Source organism: Vulpes vulpes, chromosome 6, assembly GCF_048418805.1.
Source record: "Vulpes vulpes isolate BD-2025 chromosome 6, VulVul3, whole genome shotgun sequence".
In the NCBI taxonomy this organism is placed as follows: domain Eukaryota; kingdom Metazoa; phylum Chordata; class Mammalia; order Carnivora; family Canidae; genus Vulpes; species Vulpes vulpes.
In genome coordinates, this window is record NC_132785.1 from 73,657,435 (window position 1) to 73,677,360 (window position 19,926).

The 19,926-nt window shown below is 39.5% G+C and overlaps 1 protein-coding gene across 13 annotated transcripts in view; it reads left to right on the forward strand.

The window, feature by feature from the left end:
• Positions 1-19,926, forward strand: part of NPAS3 (neuronal PAS domain protein 3) — an 832,714-nt gene that overhangs the window by 539,704 nt on the left and 273,084 nt on the right. The window lies entirely within an intron of this gene.

Below are 19,926 nucleotides of genomic sequence, written 5' to 3' on the forward strand. Positions count from 1 at the left end.
GTTTGGAACCTCCGTGCCTCAAAACGTTTTCCCAGTTTGGGAATCACGCTATTAAGCTAGACCAGTGATATTTCAGCCAGAGAGACACACAGAAGTTGGGAGTAGAACTGGGCTGGGACCTGTACCTAGGGGGACCCACCTCTCTGGTCTGAGAGATGCAAAGTTTCCAGGGTCACAAACATGCTTATGCAATAAGAGCTGCTTTTAGTGCTACTACTGTTGTTTAAAAGCGTAACTCATTCCATTTTCGTAATTTGTTTTTTTACAGTGAACAACGTCTGTTATAATGTCAAAAGTCCATATCGTGTGTGCGTATAAGTTACCGTCTACATGGTAACAACGTACCTAGAAATTTAACCCCCCCAAAAAATGTTACTGAAAAAAGTACTGTGTCCAGGCTTGACTTTTCTTTTTTTTTCCAGAATCAGACCTCAGAGACTTGAAATACTTTTTTCAGTTTGATGATATAAATGGGGCCCCAGGAAAAATGGAAAAGTCAATTTGAAAACTATTAGTACACCGACTTTCCTTCGCAGATGCCCCCCAAATCCTGGAGGGTGAATTTCAAGTATGACCATTCTTAAAAACAAACGGGGGGAGGATAAAACATGTCTAGACTCTGGCTTTCCCATAGTGCTTAAAGGTGTGTAGCTTCATCACACCACTCCAACCAACTGGAGACAGAGCAGAATAGTCTGAGATCACTTAAGATCTGGTAACCCTGTCCCTGGCTGCCACATGAAGCTATGTCAGCATGTTTTTGATCTGACCATGCCTCTTGATTAGCTTAAAACTGGCATTTACTCATGGGGCAGGAGTTCTAGCCCAGTAAGATAGAGACCTTTTAATCTGTTATTGATAATGCACATCCATCCAATATTAGTAACAGTATTTGCAAGCTACTTGATGCCCTGTACACTCTGCATGCTTGCTTGTTTCTTTTCATTTCCCAGTACTTCCAACAGTTTATCTCTGGCAGCCTTCTCACATCAAGGCATAAAAAGAATGCCTATTCTATGTTTCTTTTTCTTCTCTGTCCATCCCCAGTCTCTATTTTGCTCATCATATGGAGTCTAAATAGAAGAAAATAAAGGAATCGAGGGTTCGTTGCATTTCTCTTATATTCTCCCTGTTGTCACTGCCCTCCCTCACTGATTTCTCATGAAACTGTCTCTTCAAGGTTGTAGTACGATGTACAAGACAAAACAACAACAACAACAACAACAACAACAACAACAACAACAACAAAAAGGTCAGATGTCTGCATGATTATTCTACAGAGAAACTGTTTGAGGAAGGTGGCTAACAATTTGGCACCTGGCAATCCCTGAGCCATACATAGCCAATCAAATCCACAGAGTCAGACTTGGGATTTTTCTTTAAGAAATGTAATACCACGTAAGGGAGGTTTAGTTTTAAATCCAGGAAATGGGTGGGGAAAAAAGGCCTTTAAGAATCCCAAGTAGTGGCAGTTTTAGTTTGAGTTTCAAATATCTCCACAAATTTCATTTAAGCTATGCTTATTTCCCCCTCTGGTGACTTTCAAGGTAGGTTTCTGTGTTCTGAGAAGAGGATGCAGGCATCAGGCAAGACTTTCCCCTGGTTTTCCACATCTCAACAGTACAGCCGACCCATTCAGAGGTTGGCACAGAGGAGCCAGGCGTAGCCGTCATTTCACATGAAGATGACTTGAATGTTTGGGGCTAGTAGAAGGTACTAGTCTTTGGGGTTCTTTCTCTGAAACCAAGTTGTCGTTTTTATTCCCATCAAGAGAAGAGTTACCAGAGAGAATATGGCCTGATTCATAGAAACACTAGGCAAACTTCGTTGGATGTGATTCTCGTCTGTCCTGGCTATTTTCTCTATCAGCTTTTTTCAGCTCCATATGTGAGCTGAAAACCATGTGGGACAAGGAAATCACAAGCAGAATGTGTTGGGTTGCTTTTTTTGTTTTGTTTTATAAAATCTGATCTCCAAGCACATTTAAGTGGTCATCTAAACTAGATTTGAATGTAAGCCTTGAAAAGGGAAAGCTAGCAGACCACTGTAAGAGCCAGTGCCATCACAGGCCACGTGGCCCAAAGAATACTAAACACATGAATGAAAATGATGTGAATTATTTCATAGGATTAGAGTACACTTCTCTGCTAATGGGAACAATTTATAAAATAAATATTTTAGATGATATGTATTTTTTTAAATTGTTGATGTTCCAAACACTATCTTTGTATTTGATGTACCTCAAGAAACTACTTTTGCCATTCTAATATTTAATGATAGCTACAAGAAGACATATCAATATATAATTTTATATCTCTTTAGAAATAAATTCTTGCAGAACTGTTTGTAAATTGAAGGTAAACATACCCATCTGTCCATCTTCTGTATTAGGGACTATTTTAATGAAGATTTGTTTTACATGGAGAAACAAAAAGCAAAACAGAGTGAATCTGAAGATGAAAGTTAACAGGAAAAGGAACATTATCCCTTTCCGTAGTGCAGCATGAAAGGTCAGCGCAGTAATGCGTATTTTGCATAATATGTAAATAACTTGATTTATTGTCAATGAGGGGCAATAGTATTAAAGATGAATTTGAAATCCAGGGCCCTTACTCTCCTTAAAAGGTAGCTTTTTTCTTAAAATGTCTTAATATGTCATAGGAAAAACTGACAACTCTCCTTTACAACAAAAGAACACATGGCAGCCTCCCTGTCACATCCTCTCCTTTTTCTTCTCACCAAGATTTTTGAATATAGTCTTTCAGATTTCTATTTATTTTTTCATATTGGCGTCCTCTCTGGAATCTAGGTTTCTTTAGGCTCAGAAAGCATCTGCTAGGTCAAGATTTCAGGTTCATGACTAGGGTGTTAACAGTCCTGAACCTTTTCTGACCCTCAGAAGCCAATGTAGCTCACAGAAGCTCAGTGAGGAAAGGCGCACTCTCTTGTAACCTTATTTAAAGGATCTGGGTGTCGATTTCTGATTTCTGTGTTGGACTTTCATGTGTCTGATATCACAGTTTCTAGAATTTGCTTGTTGCAAAACTGCCCGGGGAACTTTCGCAGGAGCACGTTTATATATTAAGTAATAAGTGAATCATTATTCAGGGAAAGGACCAACTGAGTAAACCCTCTAATGAGCAGCAGTATCATTATTTCATCTAATTCATCCAATTGCTCCCCATCCAAAAATTAATTTCAAGCCATGAGGGTAATATAAGAAAATAAAATACTATTTATAGGTTCCCAAATCTATACCAGCATTAAAAATTATCTTTGCACTTACTCTAATGCCACAAGTTCAATAGACTAAAAAGTCTATTAAATTAAAGGCATCTGGGCTAGTGGGAATACTGGGGTGATGCTCCCCCAAAGTACCTCTTTGTGTTTTTCTTTGCTTTTTTTCTATCTTTGTCTAGCTCTAATTTTCCTGCATTTTTTCCTTTTCTCTTTCTTTTATTTTAATACTTTGTCTTTCTCCTAGCCTTTTATTCCATACCTTCTTCAGTAGAGAAGGATCTTTGCCTCTGTCTATTCCCTGGCATTCAAATCTAGCTTTGCCAGTCTTCACCTTAACTGCTCCTAGCCAAAACTGAATTCCTGTCCTACCCCCGAGACAGAGGCCTCTGTTCAGACCTGACTTTTCCCTGTTTAAGACAACTCAGTTCAATTCTGAAGTAGTCTTATTTCATCTTTGGTTTCATATGTTTTCTTTCTCTGTCCAAAATAAGATGATTGCAAAACCAAATTCTGTCCTTGTTTTCCAGAGAGTGCCCTAAAAATAGGCTCCCTCTCTACCTCTTCTTATCCCTGTTAGCAAATAAGTTTTGTTTTGCTTTCTCAACAATATTTTCTGCCACTCTTCTTTTTACTGGCTGTGCTATCCACAAGCGTCTGTCCTTAAATGTTCACAGTAACGTGGTAAAACCCCTTTCTCTCTGTCTCCTTTTCCTTTTAGTCCTACCCTAATAACATACTGTACGGTGTGCCCTCCCACCCATAAAAGCAGTTTGAGCCACCAACCTGGGATCTTGATTGAAGTAAGAACATCTCATCCAGGAATGACGCAAACTTCCAAAGGATTTGAAGGGTCTAACATAGTCCAAACAGCTACACACATGGCAGCTGCACTATCTATACTCTCTTTGTCACCATCTTAGTTCATGAGCTACAATTCAAGCAGTCACTTCAACAAATAATATGCACTAAGCTCTCTCAATAATTTTTTTATAAAATTTCCAGTTATCAGAGTATAACTAGGAATACACATAAAATGATGGCATAAAAGAAGGCTAATGCAAAAACCAAAATGAATGCCTCTGTCCCTGTAAAGAAATAAGGAAGGCATTGACTAGGCTATATAACAATGTTAACAATTACAACAATGATTACAATAATATCTATGCTATATAATGCACATGACATAACACTGTAATAATAGCCACAGATACTATAAATGGCCTAAATTTTCATGCCAGTTGAACCTCTTACTAACTCAGAGATAAGATACTTATTCTTACAATGAAAATAATAATGCTCATGGCCTAGAACCGTTTCAGGGATTGGAGAAAATATATAAAGATCACATTGGGCATATGTTAGTTGCTCAATAAATGATCAAAAAATAAATAAATAAAAAGGCCCTGTTTGATAAGATAAAATGATACATTTGGATTCCATGGCCCCAGTGTATTTAATCTAACACCCTGAAACTTCCACAGGCCATCTTGTTCTATTTCTTGCTCCTTTATAAAAAAAAGACATAGCAATGGGGAAGAGCCTTGCATCCTATATGTAGAAGATTGAGCCTCATTGAAAATGTGATTCTTTCTAAAAAATACATGTTCCTGAGAACCCAATGGGAAATACTGCTTGACACATGGGAAAAAATTGACCTCTGTCAGAAAGATGAATTGAAGAGAAAGCTAAAAGAGGGAATTACTCCAACTGAAACCTTTTCCTGTTCTGCTTTGTTCATCTTTTTTTCTAGAGAATTCATGTTGATGTACAAGGAAACATGTTTCCTTGTACATCAACATGAATTCTCTAATTGTTCTGTTGTAAGCTGGTTGATAACAAGGATACTTCAACATTTTTGTTGCATGCACAATAATATTACCTAGAGGGATCCCTGGGTGGCGCAGCGGTTTGGCGCCTGCCTTTGGCCCAGGGCGCGATCCTGGAGACCCAGGATCGAATCCCACGTCGGGCTCCCGGTGCATGGAGCCCGCTTCTCCCTCTGCCTGTGTCTCTGCCTCTCTCTCTCTCTCTGTGTGACTATCATAAATAAATAAAAATTTAAAAAAAAAAGTAATATTACCTAGATATTTTTATCTAGATCTCATTCCAAGGTGGCAAAAGTAAATCTCAATCCAAAACTGTAAGTGCTTTTCTACACTACCTAAGGTGTTGACTGTTGCTTCCAAAAATGCCCATGCAAAAAGTATGGAAAAGCTTAATAGTGCCAATGCCTGAGGTCTCATCTTTTTGAGGGAGAGAGTTACCAGTGGATCTTGAGTCCTATGCTTGATCATAAATGAAATTATAGGGCAGCCCGGGTGGCTCAGCGGTTTAGTGCCGCCTTCAGCCCAGGGTGTGATCCTGGAGACCCAGGATCAAGTCCCACATTGGGCTCCCTCCATGGAGCCTGCTTCTCCCTCTGCCTGTGTCTCTGCCTCTCTCTCTCTCTCTCTCTCTCTCTCTCTCTCTCTTTCCCTCTCTCTCTCTCTCTGTGTGTGTCTCTCATGAATAAATAAATAAATCTTTTAAAATATTAAATTATATATGGAATGGACTATATACAGAATGGATTGAGCATGCTGCCATCTTGAATTCCTCTGTGAACTGACTTATACTGTGAGGCCATTTTTTCCTATGTCACACGTTACAGGGTTTGGCAGAAGACTTTTGTATGTGCTTCGAAGACTTCACAAATACGATAAAATATATAATGCATTTACAAAACTACCAACAATAAAAGCTGGCATGAGCTTTAAGAAATGTGATTCCCAAGACTTTTATATTTCTAATCTTATGCAGAACAAACTGGTTTACTTAGCCTCCTTGGCATATGGGATGGAAATTCTCTAACAGTCCCTATGTGGCATTTAAAATTGGCTGTCCATTTTAAAGGGTAATAGCCCTTTTGCAACAGAATTAAATGAATTAAATTGTTAGACTTGAAGATCCTGTGAATTCATATTTTTTTCCGAGTTGTATCCTTGAGTGCTGATTTAAGCAAATATTTATTCAGCACCTACTATGTGTTGGCACTTTTTCTGGGCATCAGAGAAGCATTAGTAAGCAAAATAAACATGGCCCCTGCAATATTGGTGCATATCGACTTTGGAGGAGTCACAGACAACTAACTAAGCACTTATAATTAATGTTATAATAGTGGAAGACCAGCTTGCCATGGGATCTTCTGGGGAGAACACCCAATAGCCCAGGCTTAGAAGGAAACTGATAGCTACAGGGACAGTTCAGAATCAGGCGGAAGAAGTGGTGAGAGGAAAACTAGCCAGTAATTTGTGTCTTTCCAAAATAAATATTTTGTTTTTTTAATTAATTTTTATCGGTGTTCAATTTACCAACATACAGAAAAACACCCAGTGCTCATCCCGTCAAGTGTCCGCCTCAGTGCCCGTCACCCATTCTCCTCCAACACCCTCCCTCCTCCCCTTCCACCACCCCTAGTTCGTTTCCCAGAGTTAGCAGTCTTTACCAAAATAAATATTTTAGACGAGGATTTGCCTTCAATGCTTTCAATATACATTTTGGAAGTTCAGCAAGAATATCAAGTTAATACTAATAAGCAGTTACTCAGGGATCATGATCAGAGTGTTATCAGTACTTTTGATAAAAGATTATTAATAACAGGAATAAATAGCCAGTAAAATATTGACTCTAAGAATTAATATAGTTTAACATTAAGACTTTATATTTAAATCTGTAGCTTCATGTAAATATTATAGTCACATAATAGGTCCTAAACTGATAGTGGTTGAATGTTTAATGGGAGGAAGTGGAGAAAAGGTGTGTGCTATCTGGTGGGGGAGCTGCGGGGAGGAAAGTTTCTGCATTCTAGCTTTAGCAATTTCTGTTGTGATCCCCTACAGACATGCTCCTCAGAAAATTTTGAAGAAAGCCTGCTTGCTAGGAATTCACACAAGGTAAAAAAAAAACATATGAGTTATTAAAAGGTCTCTCAGCAGAATTGGGATTAATTTCCATATCCCTCAGAAGCCCATCTGTACTGTCTTACCACACAAGTGGAGTTTTTGGTGGGTGGGTTAAAAATTATTTACCAAAAATTAAATTAAAAATAATTAAGCCATACTTAAGTCAACCAGATTTGTCTTGTTTGTTTAACACAGGAAAGAATAGGTTTGTCCAAATTAGAAAAGTTATATCTCCTTACTGTCACGGATATTCTGTTGAACACAAATACACAATGACATTCAAATAACCTGATGACCAATGACTTCTAAGGTTCTTCATGATTGATCTCTCCTGCCCGGCTTGCCTATCTGACTTTATTTCCCACCACCTTCCCCTTTGTCCACTTTCTCTGGCTTACTGACCTTGCTGTTTGAATGAACCAAGCTCATCTTCCTTCAGGACTTTATATTACCTTTCTCAGGACTTCCTCCATCTCCATGTCCATGTGCTCTTTCTTCTTTGAATGCTCTAATCATATGGCATCTTCTAAGAAGCTTTCCCTGGCCACCTGATATAAAGGAGCAACCTACCCCCACCCCTATCCAGCTCCCTTGCTACTCTCCATCTTCCTCCCAACTTGGCCTTATTTTTCACCATTACCATGATTGTCTCCTGAAATACTATAAATTTACATATTGTCTGTCTCTCCAAGCCAGATGTGAGCTTTATAAGGACAGAGAATTCACCTGTATAATGTGTTGCCCTGTCTCCTGATTCCAGAATACAATCTGTGGGCATCTCATAGGTATTCAGTAAATACTTGTTGAATGAATGAATGTTAATTGCACAGGAGACATATTTTCATGTCGGTATACATATATATGACTTTCTGCAACCTGCGATGTGAAACACAAGTAAAATCAACTTAGAAGGAAGCATTGAAAGGAAGACTCCTTATATTTCACAATTAAATATATGATTGGGGTTTGTTTGCTTGTTTTTATAGTACCAAACACTCTCCACTAACTGTTAACAAATAACATGCTGGTTATAACATCACAGTCTGACATTTTTCCATACCACCTATCTTCTATTAAATCAATCTACATATTTTATTTGTATTTATTTCTATTAATATTATTAAAGGTTATGTTTATAGACATCAGTATATGGTAAGCATCTGGAAGCCACAGGTTATGATCCATTTAACACTTTATCTCATGATCATAATAATCATCAAAGGTTTGCTGACTGTCACAAGGAGAGAAAGCTCAGGTCTCACTAGATCAGTGGGTGGAGAGACAATTTTTACTCACCATACTTGATGTGGAAACTCTGTTTCATATTTTCTTTTCCTTTCACACCCTAGAAGTTCATATTCCTTGAGTTGTTGACTTTGAACAGTTTCTCCCATTCAAGTGTAAACTTTCTCAACGTCATCACTGAGGATTTTGAATCCAGCCATTTGCTTTTATAGTCTAATCAGGCCAAAGGATATCAACACTAAACTCAAACTGAAAAAAAAATTATTTTGCTCTATGAGTATTATATAAAAAAGTCATTTCTACCTCAGCACCTGAACTGCTGTGGGTCTAATAATGTTCACTAGGGACTATGATGTCCATTTTAGGGAATTTCAGTTTGTTGATTACCCCACCCTCCCCCAAAGATATAAGAATAATTATGGTGTGTTTGAAATGTTAGCTCAGAAGGAGAATATAAGGACAAAGTACAATCATTGGTTCCTATAGAGAAGTTAATAAAGGGAAAATGTCATGTCAGAGAATTTGCTGCTACTTATTTTCCTTTATGTTTCTGGTAATATCTATTCATGATCAAATAAAAAGGAATACCTTAGACTGCCATCTTGTGTGGGAATTAAAAGAACTGGGCATTGAAATAAGTATAATAGACCTTGAGAATTTTATGTCTGTTCATTTTGGGCCAGTGGAACCTGCCTAATATTCTCAGTGTTTTTAATCTTAAAATGCCCACTCCCTCCTCTTACTCTGGTCACTGAATTCCCAGTGTGATTTCTGCTGAAGCATAGTCAGATTATTCTGTCGTCTAATCAGTAGTAAGAGGCTTTGCAAGTTTAATTTTCAGTTGTGATTCCTATTCAGTTTTAGCTTATTCTCCCTCATTCTGGAATATGCTGCAACTATGGAGCCTGGAATTTCTTTCCAGCTTTACAGGGTGCCAATGATCTTGTTCTATTTGCAATTTTTTTTGCCTTCTTTGTCTAGTAAATATCAAGATTTACTTTAAGACAGGTAGATTTTCTGTAACTATGCTATTCTCTTTTGCTTCTGGTTTTGAGTCTGGACTTTGTACTTTCTCTTTTCTCGGTGGACACACACACAGACACGCATGTATTGGGGTTTCAGTCATTTTTAAGACTAACCTCCTTTCCCCTACTCCCTGACTGCCCTCTGGACTCTGAGAAGCTGAGGTTGCTGCCAAGGGGCTCTTCTATGAGAGTGCTCAGCTTGCCATGGAAAAGTTTGCTAAGATTTTGTTCAACTTCCTAGTGGCCATAGCCTATAATGTCGTCATTGTTCCTTCAGGAAGGCACAGCCTACATTCAGGTTTCCGGGTTTCCCATGCTATGGCAAAACCAGCAGGGAAAGCTTTGCAGCCCAAAGCAGCAGAATAAAATTTACAAGCAGTTTGCTTGGGCAGAGGAACTAGCTGCACGCACAGTGCTTGCTATTTAATTCAGAACAAAAATCATGGCTGTCCTTATGATTATCTGACAAATCATCACTTCCAGATGCATTACCAAGCTTCTACCTAGAGGTGAGACCTGAATTCCCCAGAAGGAGAAAACAAGTAAAGTGATGCCTTAAAAGGGTTACAGGGTTATACTGAGTAAGAACAGGCAAGTTTGGGGAGGGGGAGTTGAAGCCAAGTTTATTCAACATACTGTTGTTTTACACCATGTAAATCCAGAAGTCTCCAGAAAGCATTCCTCCCTTTCACTGAAAAGCGAAAACAACTCTAGGGTGACTTCTCAGTGTTCAGGAAGCCAGTACACACACACACACACACACACACACACACACAAGACTGGTTGGTCGCAAGCCTCCATTAATCCCCCAAGGGACTCAGTAAATGGAAAGGCTGCTTAAAGCCATGACGTGGGGAGGGATGTAACATTCTTACTGTCCAAGTGAGAACAGATATGATCTTTTTAAGGTACATATTATTGCTTTCATGACCCACACAATTTCCTGGGCATCCCTTAACTGTGGTACAGCTGTGAGAAGAAAACCTCCCCATCTAGATGGGATCAGAGGATGTGGAGAACCTCAGAATCTGAAAGCACAGCCATCTTTGTGGCAAGGTTGGCTCACTCTCACTCCTGGGCATCCACCCCTTCACTGCCCTGAGGCCTCTGTCCCTGTTTGTGGGATGGTGGCATCCTGTTCAGGCTGTAAGAGGCATTTTACTGATTGAGAGGCTGGCGGCCTGTTTGTTCTCAGGAAAGTATGATTTATCTCAGTTGATCCTTAAAAGGTTACTTGACCTTATGTCTAACTGAGGCTACGTCCTATGTATAAGTAGAAGGATTCAAGATCCTCAGGGGGTGGTATTATTGGCATTATTTGTATTGTTAGAATCGAGTCTTGATCATAGGTTGCATTGTGTTGTCTCTGGGCAAATCACCTTGTGTTCATGACTCCTTTGTTTTATTTAACTTGTTACATTTTAATATGTCATTCCCCCCCCCCGCCCCCACCTCCACAGTGTATAAACCCCTCAAGGGCAAGAAGAAAAGAGAGTCTAAGAACTGTAAGGGGCTAGAGCAATCATTTAGTTTACTCTTTTTCCTCACTAGTTCCATTTTACAAATGAAAAAGCTGAAGTATTCAGAGACACTGAATGACTTGCCCTGATCCGACAGCTTGTTGGTGGCAGACAGACTTAAGGCCTGGATCTTAATTTTAATCTCACTTTCCTCTGTGGCTCTCTATTCTAGTTCTGTCATGTACAAAATGACCATTTAAGGAAGTGCTTGGCTGGGTGGGTTTTGTGGTCTGGAGCCTGAGGCCAGGACTTAGTGTGGGTGGAGAGGACTCTCAGGAAAAACTGGAGGTGGAAGCGGAGCTTCAGCTGGGCCTCACCTACTGTGATAGTTACCGGGCAGGGAGGAGCCACAGTTCATTTCACTGGTCTTTGGTGCACTAGCAAGACGACGGACCTAGTGTCCTCAGCCATGCAGTGAGGGTCCTCCCAGGTCCTCAGGCCTCCCTGTGTCTGTGAGACAGAGGTTTAGAGGAGCCTATCAGGTCTATGGTTATGACTGTCATTGGAGTCTCTTTTGTGCCAAATTCAACTTAAAGAATTGCTGTGATTTCTGAGTCGGCCTCGTGTATTTATTTTTAAATGGAAAACATGACATCAAATTTAAAGTCTACTCTCCAAAGCTTTTATATCCTGAACCTATATGCGCACACACTTCTCCTCTCCCCTCCCCCCACTACAGCCCTGGATAATAAAAATCAGAAAGGTCTGCCAAAGAGAGAGTGCTCTCAGGACATGCTCCTCCATAAGAGCTTTGCAATTTCCAGCACGAGCTGGAGCAGTACGATGTGGTGTGCAGTTGGAAAAGCAGTTTGTTCTCTGCTAATGATGGCTGTGGATTCTGAAATGAAGCACAGCAGGTGGGACAGTGGTACTCAATTTTCAAAATCTGTGCCCTAAAACGTGTTTGCTTAAACCTTGTCTCCACCACCCTTTAGGAGCCTCCACATCCATCAAAACCAGACCCCAGGAAAGGGATTCAAGGCTTCTATTTCTTACTGATGTGTTCACAGTCGCCTCTATGATTCAGACCTTGTCTGGAAAGTTCAGTAGCCAAAAGTTCCCTCCTTCTCCCCAGAGCAATAAATTAAATCATTTCCAGGTCCTGGAGGCGGTGGGGAAGCGGGGCCTGGCTTTGCCCAGGTAGAAACCCTAACTTTGAAAAGGATACACAGTTCCTCATTATGTCATAGATTCATTTTCTGGAAATAATACACGGGTTAGGTGTTAATAATGGTATTGTCTGTTTCTGAAAGCCCTGAGTAAGGCAAGAGGAGTTTGCATTATCTGTGCATTAAGGAGATATTGATCTTTTCAGGTTAAGTGTACCACAGATTCTTAGCTGGACTCTATCTCACCTGGGCTTGCTGGGGAACTCCCACCTGTCCTCTCTGAGGTGAACATGGGTGCTTGACATAGGTTTGTGAGGATATTAATAAGGTATTTAGAAAATTATAAGGCAAAAGTTGAACCCTCACGCGATCAATTGATGGTTTGTGTGTTCTTTATCAATGTGTAAAATATCTATTTCTTCCTCTCTTCTGTGTTTCCGTGGTCACTTAGGCATGAAGGGGAGGGTGAATGAGTTTTAAGCTCTCATCTAAGCACTTCCTTAGGTGAAATACTTCCAGCAATTCTGAGGGGTTTTGTGTTGTTTTCATTTTTATGATGGTGATGAGTGTATAATTTACCAGAAACTCCCCATTTCATATTTCCTTGTGAGGTTGTTTTTCTTCAAAAAGGAAGTGTTCATAGCCTTCAGGGCTCCTGAGTAGGGGGAAAGCCCCCTGAGAGCCCTATCTCCCAGGGGAGAAGCAGACGGTACAGCTGTGAATTCAACAGACTTTACCAAGAAGCATCAGAGTCTTCGAATCCAATACATTATCTTTCCATGTAATTCAATCACCTGTTATTTTATTGCTTTGTTTGATTTGATCAAAACCTCAGCAACCAAATCATTTGTATTGTAAATTATACAACTTCCTATTTTTATTTCCATCGCTTTTGATCCCTTTTGGCATGTTCCACTGGATAATTCAATTACAAGCTATTTTAGAAAAATTGCAGTTTAATCAGTAAGGAAAAGGGCCAAATTTCTAAAGAAGATCAAAGGACATAAAATGCCACAAAAATCTTTATTTTAAAGGTGTGTTTGGTGGCATTTTTGGCATGATTCTTGGATATGCTATTATATCTCATCTTTGGTGGTTAGACAGATGATGGCCACCAGTTCCTTGTGCATTAAAAAAAATTGTGATGGATAAAGACTTGATTAAAATGAACAGAGTCCTGCTCACTGGTAGCCGACGAAGTCTGCTGAAAATGCTAGAGGAAATAAATGGAGTACCTGAACTCAAGAAGGGTCAAAGAGATGGAAGGATGCTTTGGTGGCAAGACTACTCATTCTTGCAGGAAAAGAACTGAATTTTTTCTATAGGGGGATTGCTGTGACAGCAGGCATTTTTGCTTTTGTAGTATTTTACTTCTGTGCTGCTCACACATTATCATGTATCGGCCACCTAGAAGGCTTGTTAAAACCTAATTACTGTGTCCCACCCTCTGAAATTCTGATTCCATCAGGTCTGGGGTGTGGCTGGTCAAGCGTCCAGTTTCTATGCACACTGCTGGTCCACCCAAGATGAGCTGAATAGCATCCCTCTATGTATGGATTCATTTTTAACAGGTTGTCCACTTGTTTCTTAATCCCTCTCATTACCACTGTGACAGAAATGAAGCTTCTGCAATAAGTGAACAGCATAGCTAGAAGAAAAACAGGGCTGAATATTTCCAGTCTTCTTTTCTGTGTTAAACTGGTACCTTCTTAATTTTCAGCATTTTTCGTACTGTACTAATTGTTAATTTCAGATTTAAGCTGGTTGGCTCCATGAGTTTGTAAATGGTTTCTCACATCAAAATTGTGGAGTGTCTCCTCTCCAGTGAGGAGAGTACAGTCTGTGTGACACAGCGTGTTGCTTTCCTGCCAATGCACCAGAGTAAAGAAATCCATTCAACACCCTAGAAAAGTTTTGTAGGACTCCACAGTGTTCCTGCTTTGATCTGAAACGAGATGAAGCTGACATTAGTCATGTATTTTACTTTAGACAGCTACTTCCAGATTTGTCGGATCAAAATATCTTATAAATGACTCAAATGTTATAACAAATGGTTCAAGCCTCATGGCATTTGTGGAAAACAATTTAATGGGGTCCCTGAGCAGCTACAGGATAAAGAAATTTGAGTTATGAACTCTAGCAGCATTTTGATGTGGGGATTGCATTCTGGTGTGTCCCTGTGTGTGCTGAGAAGTATTTCTCTCTCCGTAGGAGAACTTCTGGTTTCTTCTGTGGCAAGGTCAGAAGCAACAGCCTGCATTTTTCTGTAGCGAGGCAAGGAATTTACTTGTCATGTATATGAAACTATTATATAGATATTTAGATATTTTTATAGAATTATAAAAATAGGGGGATGGCTAAGTGGCTCAGTCCATTAAGCATCTTCCTTCAGCTCAGGTCATGATCCCAGGGTCCTGGGATTGAGCCCCGCACTGGGACCCCTCTCCCCTGCTCCTGCTCTCTCTCTCTCTCTCACTCTCTCTCTCTCTCTCTCTTTCTATCTCTATCTCTGTCTCTCTCTCAAATAAATAAATAAAATCTTAAAAAAGAGGAGTTATAAAGATGGAACCAGACTTAAAGAATATCACATGGAATGTCCTTATTTTATAGAAGAGAAAAAACATCCAGTCCAATGTTCCTTATATGACCAAAAAAAATTTAATGCTATTTATAATTTTAAATGGTTTTGAAAATTAATTTCAAGGTAGATTCTTAAGAAAAAGGAGGCGTTACCCCAGTGTGTTTGTAATTCTGATGTTCTCTCCAGCACAAAGAGGTTTTAGCTTGAATTAAATGGGCAGAAAGCCAGCCTCCCTAGCACAACTGTCTTTCTATTGGGTCAGTGGTAGAGCTTTGAAAAAGAGGAATTAAGCTCTATTCACCCACTGATCACCCAGCCACGTAGTGCCTAGACGAGGTAAGTATACTTGTCATCAGCTTTAGCATGAAATTGAAAAATACCGTTCACTTCCATATTTGTGAGCTAAGACCATGAGACACTAAGATTGTTCAAATTCTAATGAGTTCCTAATGAACAATATACACCGAATTATCTGCAGTACCCTACTTGCCAATGAATTAGGGTTTTATTATAAGGTAGTCAAACTAACAATACAAACACAATAATAAAAACTATTGTTTCTTAAGTACTTATGTGCCAGGCACTGTACTAAACACTTTGCTTGATTTGTTCCTTTAATTATCACCACTGCCTGATGAGTACAGTAGGTATCGGTACTAAAATTACAAAATTCAGTTAGTCCTATCATTACCCTCTTTTTGCAAATGAAGAACTGTAGCTCAGGAGGTCAGGTAACTTGCCCAACTTCACACAGCTAAGAACGGCAAAACCAGGATTAGAAACCAGGTCTTTCCATCGCTCCAGTCTGTCCTATTTCCACTAAACTCTGCTGCCCTCCAAGGAAGAGGAAAAGATTATGTTCTTATGAATGAAGAGCTGAGTACAGATTTAAGCCGAATGGGCAAGTGGTTCTTTTCTTCTTGTCTCCTAGCATTTGCTCCAGAGTTGTCTGACTAAGAAAAGGCTCACATTCCAGATTTTAATGATACTTGTTATGAAAAGTCATGTTTTCTTTTTACTAGCCACAGTGAATGGGAGAAAAAAAGGATTGGGAGGGGGTTGGGTAGTTGGTACCAGTTGGATGAGAATCCTACATGCCCAGGCTTGATGAAAAGCATGTATCCCAAGCTCAAGAGTAATTGTTTAAGAATTCTTCATTCTAATAAATTCATAGCCACAGGGGGCCGGTCTGAGATATGATTAGGTCACCAGTGAAATGAGTTTGGTGGTCTCAGCATAATCCCTGTTGGACATTAGTTCACTCACACTACTGTGTACAGTTTTGTCCATGTCTGCATTATTGTCTGCTGCTACTCAGGAGATACTCAGAATTGAATTAACAAGGGGCTTCAGGTCAGCCAAAAGGTATGCAGAGGTAACCTCTGGTGTAAGGAATAGTGCCTTGTCAACAGAGCTGTGTGTAGACAGGGCTGCTCGTCCCTCACCTCTCAGTCTGTAAATCCAACCTCCTGTCCCTCTCAAGTGGAAAAACAGTGTGCTCTCCAAGTTTCCAGACTCTCAGCCAAGTGAGGTTATCAGAGTCATAAATAAGAGCCAAGCTAGTTGTACCTGCTTCACAATTAGATTGATTTGGATATATGCACCTCACTGAGAGTATTTTGGTGTTCAAATTGGTTATGTCACTTCCTTTAGTGAATATTCTCCCCTTAAAAAGGCTTAAGTGAATTGATTAGGAAACCAAATCTCCTGAGAAGTTAAAAATAAGTTACTTTACCTAACCTCATTAAGAAAGTTCCACAAAATTTAATCAATTATATTTGAAAATATAACATGAAATAAAGCTCTGTCAAGTGACTAAAAGATCTTATTGTGCCTTATTCTGAAAACTTGCCACTCTATCATAAGAACCTTTAAGACTGAACTGACATACCTGTGATTATTTAATTATATGATTATTATAAACTACTGGATGAATTACCCATTAAAGTCATTTTTAATCCAATTAAAATCATGACAGTTCTAGTTGACTCAATTCACTTTCCTAAATCATCAGTAGAAAATACTGTAGAATATATTAAGTGCCCTACAGTTACATCTTTTCATACAATATTTTAGACTCATAGATGTTTAGAGCTAAAAGTGACTTCCTATTTAGTCTAATCCCATTTTATACAGAGGAAATAAAGCAAAGATCTTGACTTGCCCAAGGTCACATTGACAAAGACCCTGATCTCTTCATTTTTAGTTTAGTTCTGGTATCACTAGATTATTCTTATTATATTTTTTCAGCTGTCACTTGTGTGTGTGTGTGTGTGTTTCTTCAGGCATGTGTGTGCACATGCACGTGCACACATACACACACACACACAGGAGAGCTATGCCATGCCCACCACATACCCCTGGGTCATATCCCATTTGGGTACAATTTCCTGCACTCTGGCTATAACTTCTTCCCATTCCTTCCACTCAGGGAAATATAAGGAATGAAAATGAATCAGAATGGCATTATTTTAAGGATTATTCTAAAAGGGCATATTTGCATACATATACACATACGTATATATGCATGTATGTATATAAAATCATTCCTAGACCTTGGTACTAAAACTCTTACCAGTAGCAGTTATTAATGGGAGTTCTGTTGGATCAAGGAACAGTAATTTACAGCCTCTACCAGCCAGATCCAGCCTGCCACCTGGTTTTTGCAAATAAATATTTTGGAATGAAGCCATTCCCATTCACCTGAGCGTTTTACATACCACAACACTGGTGGGGAGTACTTGAGCAGATCACGTGGCTCACAAAGCCTAAAATAAGTACTGTTTGCCCTTTACAGAAAAGTTTGCTGATCCTTGCATTGGGCCATTCTTCTGGTCCATTGGCCCTTTCTGATGAACATATAGTCATATCTTTTGGTTTGTTCTCTTGTTCTTACCAGTGCTGCTAAGTGCAACTTCTAGGAACTTTTCCAGGGTTTAGTGCTCTTCATGGATTGCCTCCTATCCCCCTTATGCCCCTACTATCTTTTTTTCCTGTTTTTAAACAGCTTTTTATTCTATTTATTAATAGTATTTTATTCACATGTCCTCAAACATTGGTATAGCACATCGAGATTGTTCTTGTTTAATAACTGACATAGATGCATAACCATGTGCTAAATATAAAGAAAGTTATATAATGACTGTAACTACCTCTTTTTAACACTTTCTATGAGGCATGATACAATATATACACATACACTAACCTCTGCATATCATCTCCACTAGCTTGCTAAGTAGGTATTTATCAAGCCCATTTTACACTGAGAAACCTAAGGCCAAGTACCCTTACCCAGGATTATACGCCTTACCATAGCTGTTGGTGACAAAGTTGGTTTTGACACAATCTTCCCAGAGCCTGTGTGTTTAACTTTCCTCTGGTACTATGTGTAATATCATAAAGTGAGGTAGATATTGAGAGGCTTGGAAAACCTTTCACTTAAATATTTCCTCTTTCCTTTCAAGGGGGTTTTAAAAGGAGCCTTTTGGATTTAAAAAGGAGAGAGGTATCCATTCCTTAGTCTGTTTGCATTCTTCTACCATTTACTGAATGCAAGGTGTCCTGTCTCCTACCCATTTCCCCAATGAAACTACATACCATGGAATAGATTATAGCAACTCAGTTCTTTCTGCTGTGGGGAGAATCCTTGGGCAAGTTATAAAACCTCTCTGAGCCTCACTTGCCTTATCCTTAAAGCAGGGCTAACGATAATAAGCACCTCCTAAAATTATTGTGTTTATTGTATGGGTGTACGTGCAAAGCCCATAGAATGCATCTCAGTATCTAGTGAGCTCTTAATCACATTAGTTAAAAATTATGGTGGTGGTTCTGATCATTTTGATTAAGAATTCTTCTGGAGAATTACCACAGAATTTTACTAATTGCTTCTTCCCTGCCTAGCTGCCAAGGCTGCTTCAGCAAAGAGAAGGTGGCATAGGCAAAGTGGTCAACTGCTAGGGGAGATTTCTTCATTCTCTCAACTCATCCCCCATATTCTGTACCCAGTCTTAGTCTCACAGCATGGAATTATTTAGTTTACCATCTACCAAGGCAGGAGAATGGACTGTATTGAATGTAAAAGAGGTAGTGAATAAATATTAAACAATTCTGACACTGTTGATGGAGGAACCGCTGTGGCTTCTTGGATTAGGTATTCGTTATTGACTTCCTGTGCTCACTGAAAACCCCCTAGTGGTTTTGAGAGAGTTAACACAAACATGTTAATGTTTATGATATTGGCCAACTTATAAATCAAGTAATTATATTTTGCTCATCTTAATGGGATTTCTTATGGGTTCCTCCCAACTTGTCCTAAAAACACAGGTCAACAACCCCTAGCAAAAAGCCTCAGCTCAATTCCCAAAGATTCCCCTCAAGTCTATTTCCAATTCGCCAAAAGACTATTGAAATGACAGTCTTAAAATATATTACTTTTGCATGGTGCTTTACAGTTTATAGCATGACTTTCATGTGAATTATGTCATTAGACCTTTACTATATGCTAGAGTTATGGAAGGCCAGAGTTTGAGGGAATTGCCTGCCAGTATGGTAGTTAAGGGAGCTGTGGGCAGAGTTTCCCATGGATATCTCGCTATTTCATGTTTCTGGTCCTTGGCTCAGATTGTTTTATCTTCCAGGGATGCCCTTCCCTCACCCCCCTTTTTCTTTACCTATAAAGCTTTTCCTTCAAGGTTTAATTCAGACCTATTATTTCATTTAGTAAAAGTTCCCTGACAGCTTTTGGATCCTGCCCTATTAGCTCATCATCCCTTCTTTGCACTTCTATCATGCCCTATGGCACCAAGGGCTTAGGCTCCTTTCCACGTTTACCACACCATATCACCATGATCTCTTTACGCATTGTTCCATCTAGTGCCCACCGCCAGGCCTTACTGTGAGCACCTGTTAATGTTATACAGAGATGCTGTTTTTCATTGACCTTCCCATTCCCAGCACATAGTGCAGCATTGAGCACACAATAGGTCCTCAGTAAATGTGTAATGTATGGAACATATCTAATTCCCAACCCTCGGCCCTCCCCAGCACACTAACCCCCAAGCCAGTTCAATGCCCTCCTCCCAGCCTCAGGCAGCTGTAGAACATCCACCATGTGCCAGAGACCATAAAGTGAAACCAGATGAAACAACTCCTGACTGATGGCAAAAGATGCTATCACTCACTTGGAGAGTAATAAATGAAATGGCTGAAGAATGCTTTCACAAAATCACATATCAAGTCCCAATTAAGTTCACAGTATATTCAGTG